This window comes from Mercenaria mercenaria, chromosome 14, assembly GCF_021730395.1.
Source record: "Mercenaria mercenaria strain notata chromosome 14, MADL_Memer_1, whole genome shotgun sequence".
Taxonomy (NCBI): domain Eukaryota; kingdom Metazoa; phylum Mollusca; class Bivalvia; order Venerida; family Veneridae; genus Mercenaria; species Mercenaria mercenaria.
In genome coordinates this window covers 44,789,594-44,803,299 of record NC_069374.1, presented here as the reverse complement: position 1 = coordinate 44,803,299, position 13,706 = coordinate 44,789,594, and the positions used below count along the sequence as shown (strand labels likewise).

General features: G+C 33.6%; 1 protein-coding gene across 3 annotated transcripts in view; it reads right to left on the bottom strand.

Annotated features, from left to right (window-relative positions):
- Positions 1–12,512, bottom strand: part of LOC123527475 (uncharacterized) — a 577,437-nt gene extending 564,925 nt beyond the window's left edge. Inside the window, exons 1-2 of one of the 3 annotated variants that reach the window (XM_053523370.1) lie at positions 12,443–12,512; positions 1,917–1,958 (exon numbers count right to left, since the gene is read on the bottom strand). The gene's annotated coding sequence lies outside the window, so the exon portion shown is untranslated. Of the gene's footprint in view, positions 1–1,916; positions 2,005–12,442 lie in introns of those variants that run through there. The other 2 variants (XM_053523375.1, XM_053523368.1) reach the window with 2 other exon arrangements.
- Between the last annotated feature and the right edge of the window lie 1,194 nt (positions 12,513–13,706).

Below are 13,706 nucleotides of genomic sequence, written 5' to 3'. Positions count from 1 at the left end.
TACTTAATACTTGATATCCTAAGTCTGGGCTTTTTATTTCTGCACAAAAAAAGATTTTTAACCATTTATCCTTTGTAAGTCAGTTCAAAGCAAGAACACCCCGGGGACATATATTGATCCCAAGGTCATGTTTTGAACAATACCTTTAAAACCATGTCACCCTCCTCTCCCGGGGGCGGGTCCTGTTTTAACCCCAGGGAGATAATTTAAACAATCTTGGTAAAAGACTACCATTAAATGCTACGTTCCAAATATTAAAGCCATTGGTCAAGTGGTTTTGTACAAGAATATTTACAATGATCTTCCCTACATGAGTCTATATAAACCATATGACCCCAAGGGCGAGGCCACATTTGGCACTAGGGAGAATGTAAACCGTCTTGACAGTAGACCATAAGATGATGCAACATTCAAAATATCAATGTACTTGACCGTTTGGTTTCAAAATGAGTTTCAAAGTTCTACCATAAACCATGTCAACCCTAGGGTTAAGAAATTTTTGACCCTAAGGGTACAATTTGATTTTGGTAGAGGACCGCTAGATGATGCTACATACTAAATAGACCATACGGTTTTGAAGAAGAAGATTTTCATAATTTTCCCTATATATGTAATCCGAAAGAGTAACCATACTTGGCCCAATGGGTATAATTTTAACAATCTTAGTAGAGGACTACTAAATGATGCTGCATACAAAATGTCAAAGCCCTACGCCCTGTTGTTTTGGACAAAAAGACTTTTAAAGTGTTCCCTGTATAGGTCTATATAAACCATTGGGTCGTGTTTGACCCTAGGGAGATAAGTTAAACAATCTTGGTAGTGGACAACTAGACGATGCTATCTACCAAAATGCCAAAGCCTTATGACCTGTGGTTTTTGACAAAGCATAGCAACCAGAGTTTTGTATAAAATTCAATGTTTTGACTCGTTTTTAAGATGACCATCTCAGAAACATCCCCTTTAAAGTTTCAACAAATTGACCAATTGATTTAGAAGAAGATGTTGGACGGACGGAGGGCGGGCGGTGAGCGATTACAATTACACCTTGTGCTCAGGTGAGATAAAACGGCAGCAGCAACTTGTTCTTTATAGACAATGCATTTACAAATGTATTTATTTCATAGTTTCAGTACGAGTGGTGTCTTGAATATTTTCAGTACGACCGGATTCTCAAATAGTTTCAGAACGACTAGGGTCTCGAATAGCTTCAGTATAGCTTCAGTACGACCGGGGTCTCTAATAGTTTCAGTACGACCGAGGTCTCAAATATTTGCAGTATGGCCGTGGTCAGAATAGTTTCATAGGTGGCTCTACGCAGATGCATATTGATTCCTATCGTAATTCTAACACGGGCATTACATTATTTTTCTTTCATTCATTAAAAGAGAAACGACCAACAGTACACGTTAACCCTGACCCCACACACACCGAAAAGAACAAAATACAGAATATACAGGATATAATAGTTATAATGACATGTGTCTAGATCTAGGTTTAACATTTTGATATCAGATATGCAAAATGCGTATTTAAAATAAATATATATATATATATATATATATATTTTTTAAATTTACTTTTAGTAATTATACTTGGGTTGCTGATTTATAAAAGCAGTTTATTTTTCTCATAAAGATAAAGGTATATTTTGTATTAACCCTTGCAAGAATTTGGCCCAAATTAAATATTTATTCAATTTCATGAAGATCTTACGTCACAAGTTTCCACTTCTCATTAAACATTATGCATATACCTTTTCAAATAAAGTTTCCTACTATATATTTTAAGTAAAGGTAAAAATGAACATGATCAGAACGTATTTATATAATCATTCGGAGTTAATTGTTCAATTTCACTTTTTTTTGCTTAAAGAAAGAAAACGTATAAATACAAATTAACAAAAGGAGTAAACTTACATGTTTTCTGTTTACTTTAGTCCATTATCAATCCAGAGAATTCTAAAACACAGAAACACAGAAAATTAGTAAATGTAGGTTATATCGCTTTGGGCGGAAATGACGTTTCAATATCGTTGACAATAGTTACCCTGTTGTACAAAGACATTACTATTTATAGATTTTCGGAAACAACGATATTTGGTTTCACAGTTAATTATTTATAGATATTGGGAAAACACTGATAGATATTATTGAATGATTTTGTTATTATATTTAAATGTGATTAACCTTGTGGAACGAGGCTTGTCATGACTGTACTTAATAAACATTTTAGTATACCACTTTACTATTGATTGTTTATACTGGGAAGAAATATGCATGCATATGTGTTTCAAAGCAATTCCTCGCGCTTTGTCCTTTAACTCCATTATTTCCTTTTCTCCTGGATCAAACTTGTAATGATATTAATATTTTGATAACTTTTATATGATTAGAAATACTTGGTGACAGGTACTTGATGCAATCCGGCCACCATATCTTTATACTACAGTTTCGATAAATACGGATATGTCCGTGCGTTGAGGTACGGTGCGGATAGGATTAGTCTGTGGGAGTATAACTACGGGGCAGTACGTCTTAGTACGGGGAAAACGGTGAGAAACAGGAAACAAACAAAACAATACAGGACGCGAATAAGTACGGACAGGCACGAGGTACTACGTTGAATTACGTTTTACTGCGCCTTGCAACTTGCCCAACGCACGGATGGGTTTGCGGTAAACTCTTTATACCACAGTCACATATACGGCGCGGATAGCTACGTTTAGCTACGGATAGAAACGTAGTAATCCGTATCGATCCGTACCTGAGCCGTACGGACTGGTACGGATTGATACGGGTTACTACTTTAAGGTACGGCTCAAGTACGGATCGATACGGATCGATACGGATTACTACGTTTCTATCCGTGGCTAGACGTAGCTATCCGCGCCGTATGTGTGACTGGGGTATAAGTGCGAGCAGCCTCGGATAACTACGCTCAGCTGCGGCGAGATACATAACAGCACGGATAACTACGTTTAAGTACGTTTAACTACGAATAAGTTTCAGCCAAGTTGGACTAAAGTCACACACAAATGGCTACGGTTCGCTCAAACTTTTGTGCATGTTCAAAAGTTGGAGAAACTTGCAAGTTTGGAATAAGTTTTGAATACGTTTTGACCACGTTTTGGTACGGATTAGTACGAATGACTACTCTGAGGTACGGCTCAGGTACGGATCGATACGGATTACTACGTTTCTATCCGCGCCGTATGTGTGACTGGGGTATTACATAATTTTGTCACTTTGCGATGTGTGAATCTTGCTGTTTGTTATTGGATCTTTCAAAAAGTTTAATTCTACCTTTTATATTTATAATAATCTCATAAATTTTGTGATTTTATTTTTTCTTCTTTCCTTCTTATCCAGAATTTCTGTTTGTTTATCATGTGTTTATTCCTACTTGTTGCGTGTTTTCCAGTGAAGTATTTAGAGCGACTTACCCACACATCGTTGTGTAACATTAAATAATAAAAAAATACTTCTGATATATTTATCTATATGCTGCATATTCGATGTTCTTTTATTGTATTTTTTCATCATATTCTGTTGATAATCGTTGTTTTCATAATAATTTTAAGATTAAAATTTCGTCTACAATTTTTGATAAGGGTTACCCGGTTTATAAACAATCAGCACACATCACCTGATTATCAACTGAGCGCATACGTATAGGTATCGGTAAGGCGTGACGTTTTGAAATAAAAACAAAACAAAACAATAACAAAAGTTAATGCGTATCAAAAGTTCCTTCTTGCGCACATCAATATAAATATATGACGATCATCTTGTAGAATTTTGGTTGCAATGTCTGTTTAAAATATAGGTGATCAGTGCGTAGGACCCCAGAATCTGACATAAGAACAAGACCATTCTACCTTATAGATATTGCATATCCCCCGTTTAAGCGCTTACATTGTTTAATCCAACAAAAAAGTAAATCCGTTCCCATCCCACTTTCAGTTAAGTAAATATGGCAATTAAAAAAACATTGGCATTACATCTTGACCCGGTCAGTCTATGCAGTGTTCCATTCGGTGAGTGAAATTGTTGCGCACAACTAGAGGGTCGCAATGGGGTTTGACCATGCATTCGAAGAATACGACGTATGTTAACCATTGTGCAAAATAAGATTATTGGCATGTTTCAATAAAAGCATTTTTCCATCCCTGGGTTTAGTAATATGTAATCCGCAGAGCGTAATTAGCCAGAAGGTCGCCTGAATCACGAAAGAATAGATTATTTCTAAGGTCAAGGAGTTTGATGGCCAGCCTGTAATGACAATAGCTTTAGAGGTCAGTTGCTCAGTTAAGTTTGACTCAAGAGAAGGAACAATGAAAAGAAGTCAGTACACTTAGTACGTGTACGATGCAATCAGTGATTTCCCGTTGGCCTAGGGTGGATACGGTATTCATTTTATACTTTACGCCATGAGTTAGATTCAAAGACCAGTTAAATTTTGTCATTTTTTTTCTTTACTAGCATTTAATGAAGACAAAACGAGTTAGTAAGATTTAATCTAGGTCTAACATGTTCACTACAAGACAATACAATACAATACAATACAATACAATACAATGCAATGCAATGCAATGCAATGCAAATGCAAATGCAATGCAATGCAATGCAATACAATACAATACAATACAATACAATACAATATTCTATACCTATTTTATCTATCCAATCGCGAACGTTCATTTGCAACACGTGACCGTACATTATATTACGGTATTTGGATGCACGTGCGTACAAAAATCCTGTATTTTCTGTATTTGGACGCACGCGCGTACAAAAATCTTGTACTTTCTGTATTTGGACGCACGCGCGTACAAAAATTCCTGTATTTTCTGTATTTGGACGGTTCAACAGGTCAATGTTAAACATACGATAAAGCCCGAAACGCGTGAAAATGTTCCGAATGTAAATCGGATGAGGTAGGCTCCAGGTACAGAATTTGATTTTGAGTCTGGATATCTTGATTTAATTTGAGTTTTTTGTTGTTGTTTTTTTGTTTACAACACACAAAAACGAATCAAGGGGTAGCAATGCTATCTGATTTAGATATTGAAATGTTCGTTAATGATCAAAAACTTAAAAAATACAATAAAAAAGATCATCAGATGTTTGAAAAGTCGCTAAAAGAATCCGTTCCGGACGAAACATAGAAATTAGTATCAGCCCTGACAGTCTAAATAGCTACATCAGCAGTTTTCATTTAACGGTTAAGAAACAAAATGGAGAAGATTATGAATGACAACGGACGGGCGGTCAGCATAAAAAACATGTCTGCTCTATAATTCACTTTTCGTCGGATCTTCACCAAACTTGCTGACAATGTTTGTAGGCATATCTCAGCCAAGTATTATTACCATCCAAATCGCCAAATGGCTGTTGTCATATACTTTTTTTAATGATGATACGCAGAAAAAATACATTCAATGAATTACGCATATTACGTATGAAATGAAATAAATATAGAATAAAAAGGTTATTTAAGGTCTAACATTGTTCTGTATAATATATATTTGCACTCATACCAAGCTGGGAAAAACTAGAAAAGGCAGGAATACAATATTCAGTGAAACATTTTTAATTCAAACTATTATTATGATAAGATAAAATAGATATAGAATAAAAAGGTTATTTAACATTGTACTGTACAATACGAGATATATTTGGACTCGTACCCAGCTAGCGGCTCGTCCAATATGGTTTTCTCAGCTGGTTACTCGTCCAAATATATCACCGTATTGTACAGAACAATGTTAAATAACCTAATAATATAATACAATACAATACAATATAATACAATACATCTTTATTTCGTCAAGGTTACATAACAGTTACTACAGACAATATAAAAATATAACAGATTGAACACATGTGGGTAACAAAAATATTGTGACAAAAAGTAAATTACACTGTATTACCATAACATGAATTATATTTTAATTGTAAACAACAAGGAAACAAGTATCGAATTTTTCTATCCTAAGATGTTTGTTTGAGTTTGGGGACAGCGATACTCAATTTATCGGTTTTCGCCACAATTGACACGTATTTATGTCTTAATACACTCTAACTTTCATATGATCTATTGTTTTTTTAAGCTTTCCTGTGATATTTTTAACCTGTACGAGCTAGTTTTATAACAATTTACACTTAACTTTAATAAAAACTTTGCCCGGCCAGACAATTAAAGCATTGCCAGGCCATAATTTAAGGATTAATTGATTTATAGATACAGTACATCTTCTCCAGAGCGGCCCTCTCTTAAGCAGAAATCTCTTCATAACAACATCATCACAATTTCCTTAAGCTGAAATCTACTATAAATTTTACCTCTTTGAAACAACAACCTGTACATAACACTCAATAATTGTATCTTTCAAAGGGTGTTGCTCTACAATGGTTACGCTGTACTACCAATTTTATACAAAATAAGAAATAAAACAATAAATCAGGTAAACAAATTACACAAAATATGTAATGCAAACTGAAAAAGATTTAACTCCCGACAAAAAGGTATAATACAAATACAGTAACCGCTCGGCCGACGAGGAATCGCTGACTGAGTATTGACTTAATTTTATGTTATTGCTTTTTTTCACTTCTAAAGGCCATAATACTGTGCGCTACCTATAGTTCGGTTTTGCGGTGAGCGATGTTTGTGTGCTTTTAAAAATGGAACAGTCCATATCTAAGGTAGTGGTTTTCGGTTCGATAGTGGTACTTACCTAATTAAGGCAAAGTAAATCATGCTGGCTTCCCTAATCGTTACTAGACGAGTATATAAATTGACCAATCAAACTACATGCGCACGTTTGGTTTGCCGCGTCTCGTTCTATATTTATCATTTTTTACAAAATAAATTGTTGTAACGGTTTATAAAAGTTCGAGTGTTCCCGTAATTCTGGAAACTATGAATTTGTCAACCATTATGGTTAATGTAAATATATGAAACAGTGGCGGCACTTTACCTTCTGGTGATAAATTACTTTAAAAATTACAATTCACACTTCATGGGTAAGTCGCTTTAACAATTAGAGCGAAATAGATCTGATAACTTTCAGTTTTAAACTACACACTGTGTAGATAATTGTTCCTTTGTCTTTACAATGTCTATATATATTGAGAATGCAGCGAGGAAACCCGTTTGTATTTTTACTGAATATGTGCATGACTTGCTTGCAATCTTGTTTAAGATTCATTCCCTTTTATGTTATGTTTATACAAGTAACGAAGTCTAAATTTGATTCAAATTACACCCTTTGTGTTCTAAAATCATATCGCAGGTAAATTTCTGACATTATCAGATTTGTGTCTTTGTTGTATTAACAAATACTCGCATACCAGAGGTATTCTTAAATATACTGAAGAAGTAGTATCATGTCAAACACTTAAATTATAGACTGAACAGATATATGAACCAATTCAGGTTTGTTAATTGGGCATTAATTCATTCAGTTTACTTCAAACTGATTTATGTATTCGCTACTTGCAACATAAATAATATCAAGGTTAACATGTTTATAATACTAGATCTTCTGCTCGATAACATGACCTAAGTTTATAAATAGTATGATATGTAAATTCTCCTTTCTTTTCTCTTGCTCATCAACTTTAAATAACAGTATTGAATTCTTTGCACTGTATATCAAGCGTATACGGTTAGATTCACTTGTGAGTTACCAAATTTTCGATATAAAATCTTTTACATTATTAAACGGTAATATTCATCTATGTAAACTCACTGTCATTATAAATAGTTTATTTATATTTTCTGTAAAGAATATTTCTACCAGTCTGACAACAAAATGCAAGCAATTTGAAATATTGTAAGGTTTTACTGAAATCTGTTTACTGAATATTCAATTCAAAGTTACGACAAAAAAAAACAACAACAAAAACCCACTTATAATACATTATAAGATGACAGATTATCAGTATCTGTCTTTCTTTATATCTTAACATAAATCAAAATCCTTAAAACGGACAGAACCTTCCGTCTCGGTCACAAGCAATCCCGCGGGCTTCTGCAGATGTTAATACACAAAAAATGTGTATCATACCTACATTTGAGACTACATAATAATAATGATTTATTTCAAAATTGATGACTGTCTAGCAACGACCAGTTTATGTAACGTTATTTCGTAAGGACCTAAACACTATCGCATTTTCTTAATCAGTTATTCGCGGGCTAAGCGTGACACTTTTGTATTGTACTATTTAATTGACCTGTCAAAAAGTGTTCCCGGCTTTCATTGTTAATCTTATATAGGCTCGAACATAATATAATGAAAGCCGGGTCCATTTTTTGACAAGTCAAATAAATTGGACAATAACTATATAAATAATGAACAAGATACAATAGCTTCGCGTTCTGCCCTCGACTTCTAAAACAATTTTTGTTTTGGTCTTAGTAACAATTCCTTCGTTTCCTCAAGTAAATAACACATGTTGTCAGTTACCATTCACTTTAAAATTGGGTGATTATCAATCAAATGGTACTCATTATCTACGTACGCTCCCTTCCGTGCTCATTTGTACGCGTGGACGAAAAAGAGCTAAGATAAAATGATATGTGCTTTGACACATACTTATATTAATTGTACTCTTACATTACTGTTATGCCAGTTTCTTCCGTGAACATGGAGACATATTTGGGTTTACATATGCTGGTGTTTGCATACAGCTCCCTCATTATGGGGAGGCTGGGGAAGGAAGCCTTTTTATGAAAACGTGCCCGAATATAGTTACATGTATATCCAAAGAGAGCCATATAGGGTGTGATATAGCTCACTTGGGAGAGGCAGCTTGACAATGCGTACTTGTTTAATCTTTAGCCTACCGTCAGCAAATGATCCTACCTTTGTGACCAGTGCACACCAGGATCAGCCTGCACATCCGTGTAGTCTGATCATGGTCGCACTGTTCACTATCTAGCCAGTTCATTTACAGTGAACACCCCTTAAGTAATAAATGGCACTGTCCAGTTTGTACGATAGACCAGTCCGTTATAGAAATTTAGCAGGCTAAAGGTTAAAGGCGTACCTGTTGTACCAGATATTTTGAATGTTTATAAGAATTGTGTTGGAATATATGTCTTCAGAAAATTTTGATTTATTGTTTAAAACTCACCATGTGTTTATTTAGAGATTTTCTCGGGGCATGCCCGTTGATCTTCCGGCATAATAAACCCTACCCAACTTGAGCAACGCCAATTTTACTAACGCTACATCCATGAAATTTGTATCAAGTCATATCATCGATGTTTAAAGCATATCACAATAAATCCATTTACACGTAACGTTTCATATTACTATCCACACAGAGGTATTTGTTCTTTATGAAACGCATATACTCATAATTGTTTGTTATTGCGATCTTGTTCTTTATGTGTTTGTTGTAATTGCACGCCGCTGATAGAAAAATACCCTCGGTATAATATTTTTAGGAAATTTTCTCTTGCTCAAGCATGTTTCGATATTCGGTCCCTTTTTAATCAAATTAATGTTACTTCCTTTCACAGGGGAAACCGGTCAGCTTAACTTAAATTCTATTGCGAGTATGTTTGAACAATGTAAAAATATATCTGGTTGCTCAGACATGCAATTATGCAATTGTATTAATCGACACAAACATTCTGTCAGGACTTAGCTAAAGACCGGTATTTCGTTTCTCGGGACTTAATCATTCCTATAAAGTCTCTGTTCTTACCGTTTTAACTGTACAGTTAAATATTACTTGCTTAACACTTAAGACTCACCAAGTTTAAGAATGCTTAACCTCTAAATACATAGATTTGTTTTAATTGATATCAATCAGAATAGAATTAATGCTACACTTAATGTCTGAATATTTTGTATATATCAGGAACATTAATGTATGTAGATCTACCAAACTTATTGCTAACACAAACGCATGCATATTTTTCAAACAATGATATGCTTACTGCACCATGCAAAACTTAAACATATTACACTTATCGAAGTTAAAGATCGAACATTGAAGAAAAATAGATTACTTTCATTTTGATACTAAATTACTAATACAGAGGCGTTCACGTTAATACAAGTCTGTTTACTGATACCTTACAAATATAACGCACCATTAGATGTTTAGGCAATATCGATAAAATCAAAATTTTGACGCTCTGTCATTAGCATCCATTTCATGAAAGATATGGTCGTATAAATATGTAAATGTTAGTAAAACGTATTTTTAATTATTCAATGTTTCGCTATATGGTTAGGAGTGGCGCATTATAATTTCTAGTGTGTACATAATTTTGTCAAAACCATGTCCAAATACCCAGTAATGTCAAATATAATTAAAAAACGATTTTAAAATTTTATTATCAAATTAGTTTTTTTTTGCAATAAAGTTGAGCATTCGAACCAAGTTTTATGTCGTGATGTTTTAGGCAAGAAGATTTTCAAAATGATTCTTAAATTAGGCTATGTAAAACAAATAACCAATGCTTTGACCCCACAGGAATTGGTAGAGTAAGATCTCCATCTTGCGGGTTTGGAGGACATTTTGCATTTAAGTTGCTACAATTTGTATGGTAACCAGAAGTTTCATAGAATGGATTTCTCTTTAAAATTTTTGTAGAAGACCATTGATGGGACAAGAAATTGTGAACGGATGGGCAACAACATCTAACGATTCTAAAAGCTCAACACGAGCTCATGTGAGCTAAAACTGTATTCGGTAGAAATGGGACTAACACAGAAACTAACTACTCGAAAACAATCCTATATTACATTCAGGTCTCAATGTAAAATGCGACGTATGAATCGTTATCTTTAGAATGATACCTATTACCGGTCTCATATCTCATTTCGTCACACATAGGTTATCTAATTATTATTTCGCAATTTTAGTGTGTATCAAATACAGACATTTCATTAGTCATGATCATGATGATTTGATGCGTATTTTTTATTCAGTCAAAACGATCTTACCTTAAAACATCTTTTATACCTCTGTTTTACGCATGATGCTCGTGAATATACAGAAGTTTATTCAGATATATTCCACTGGGCTATAAGCCCACGGTGGCACACATATACATAATATAAACGAACAGTGGTGATATACAATATATATGGGGAAAGTAAGACAAACATAATTTTTCACAAATATATAAAAACGTTACAAAACAGAAAGTTGTATACCAAAAAACAAATCTATGACATCATATAGAGAAATGCATAAAACACTGGCCGTATTATGTTTGATATCCCAAATTGATCAGTTAGATCTATCAATTTAATGAATTCCATATACATAATTATTTACAACTCAAATATAATTATAATTATTTACCACATTTCATGAACATATCTAAATTTTATTACTACCATAATCTTACCGAAACGAAAAGTAAGATTGATGGACAAAATGTAATAGCAAATATAATTCAGTTGATTTCAATGATTTTCAACCAATGGATATCAACCTTACCGGAAAACGAATTGTAAGATTGATCACGGTCTCTGGTGTTAAATATAATTCACATTCTACAACTAGAAAACATTATATCAAGCTTTGTATAAGAGACCTGATAATAAAGTAAATTTATAAAGAAATGGGAAATCCTTCCTTAAATATATCCATCTAGATAATTAAATGTTATTTGTACCATAAACTATTTCATTTCTTAAAGCAAAAGCATAGTATGTATATTTTCCAAGATTTCTAATCTGACTTACGCTTTACTAACCCTATACAGATTGGCTTAATTAAGTTAAATTCATTGTATAGTTGTATAGCGCAAGTTGAGACCCTGTTCGGCATATTTATTTATTCATTACAGTTCTTCTCGATTAAAAAAGGTAGAAAAAGTCTAGCATGATCGCCGGATAAAACTACGAACCCTTGACTGCATAAATTATTTTATTAGTAGATATGCGTAAAGCAGGACAGGTACAGTGCTTTGTTGCATATCAATTGGTCCAATGGAACTTTTGTAAACTACCAATATCTTAACGGGTCAGAATGCCTTTGTTCAAATGTGGCTGTACATTTATATTTCGTTTTGGACGTAAACTATATAAATCTCTTGTTAACACATTTTTCAGTTCCTGTTTTGACTGAACAATTAAGTCAATAAAACTAGCAAATCGCCTTAAATAAGAATGATTAATATGAACATACTATATTGTTTCACACGAGGCTGCCAACTGAAATATAGTCACTCCATTACAATTATTCATTTATTTCATAGGCTTTTAGCAGCAAGATATTTGAAGCAATAGTCATCTAAACACTTTAAAAACGTACGTGCAGTGCCGTAAAAAAAGACATTGAAATGTACGTGTTTAGGTTTCAGATGATACCAAAATCATTATTTAGTACCAAAATCATTATTTAGTAGGTTATTTGCATCTCGTGAACATTTATAAGTAGTGAAGTTAATTAGTATTTACCTAAATATGCCGTGTTATATTCCAGTGCTCATTCCGATCAAGTTTATTTTGGGTAAACACAAAATATCACTTCTTTTACGCATGAGCTGATGTTTTACTGCGCATGTCATATCAAAATGTAAATGGTATTATAGGGAAAATAAAAAATTAACCACGGGTGTATTCAGATCTTTAAAACATCTTAAATAATCTATGTCAAGGGTACATAACATTCCAATGAGCGATATCCGATAACCGTATATGCCAGTACAAGGGACTACACTGTTGAACAAATCACATATTAAATTAATCAAGTTGTCTGCCTTGGTCGTAGCTATAGTTTTTTGTCAATAATGATGCAGTGCAACAGATTACGGGAAGTGGAATCCCATCCTGCAACATTGTGGTACTTTAAACCCTACATTATTCATTTTGCTGAGTTTTAGAGAAGTGAATTTCAGTCATCAAGTATTGCGTATGCGTTTTTAAATCAAAGTCAAAGTTCTCCTGTACAGTTTATTATCTAAACATCGGTGGCAATGTTGTTCTTTCAAAGGTGTTATGCAATGGCATATACTTGTAATCATAAAAGCAATTCAAAAGCAAATAATATGGCATTCAGAGCATTTGAACTTGCTTGATCTGGAGCCAGATATTATTTCAGAACTATAGGAGTCAGAATTTGTTTATGTTAAAGCATTTTCCCACATCAAATGAGATAAAAAAAAAAAAAAAAGCAGTCTCGTATTTATGTGAGACGATGAAATATGCAATTAAGCTTTCTGTTTTACGATTTTTTGAATGAAACGACAAAATATAATAACATCTCAATGACAGTATAATATTATTTGTCTAGTTTAATAAATTGTTATTAATGTATTATTCAGCATATAAACAATTATATAAATAGGAAAAGTAACACGCTTGATCAGTAGCAGTGGCGTAAGCGAAATTTTGATACTGCGCAGTGACATTGATCAGACACAATGATTCAAAAGTACTGATTTAACGCAAAACCATAGTTATCATCAAACGACGCAAGCTATTTTGCCCATTTACGTATCGTCATTTTAAAGTGTTGACGCTAAATTCGATTTTGGACGTCACAAGATCGTATAAAATAACCCATAACCCGCCCCACCCTAGAAAGAAAGAAAGCTGGTTGGAACATGCTACTGAAGTGTTTAGTGCATTTGCCTTTCAATGCATCATTTGTACGTTCATTATATATTTCAAATCGCAAAAATTGAAATAAAACGTAAAATATTATCAGTGTGACAGCTTT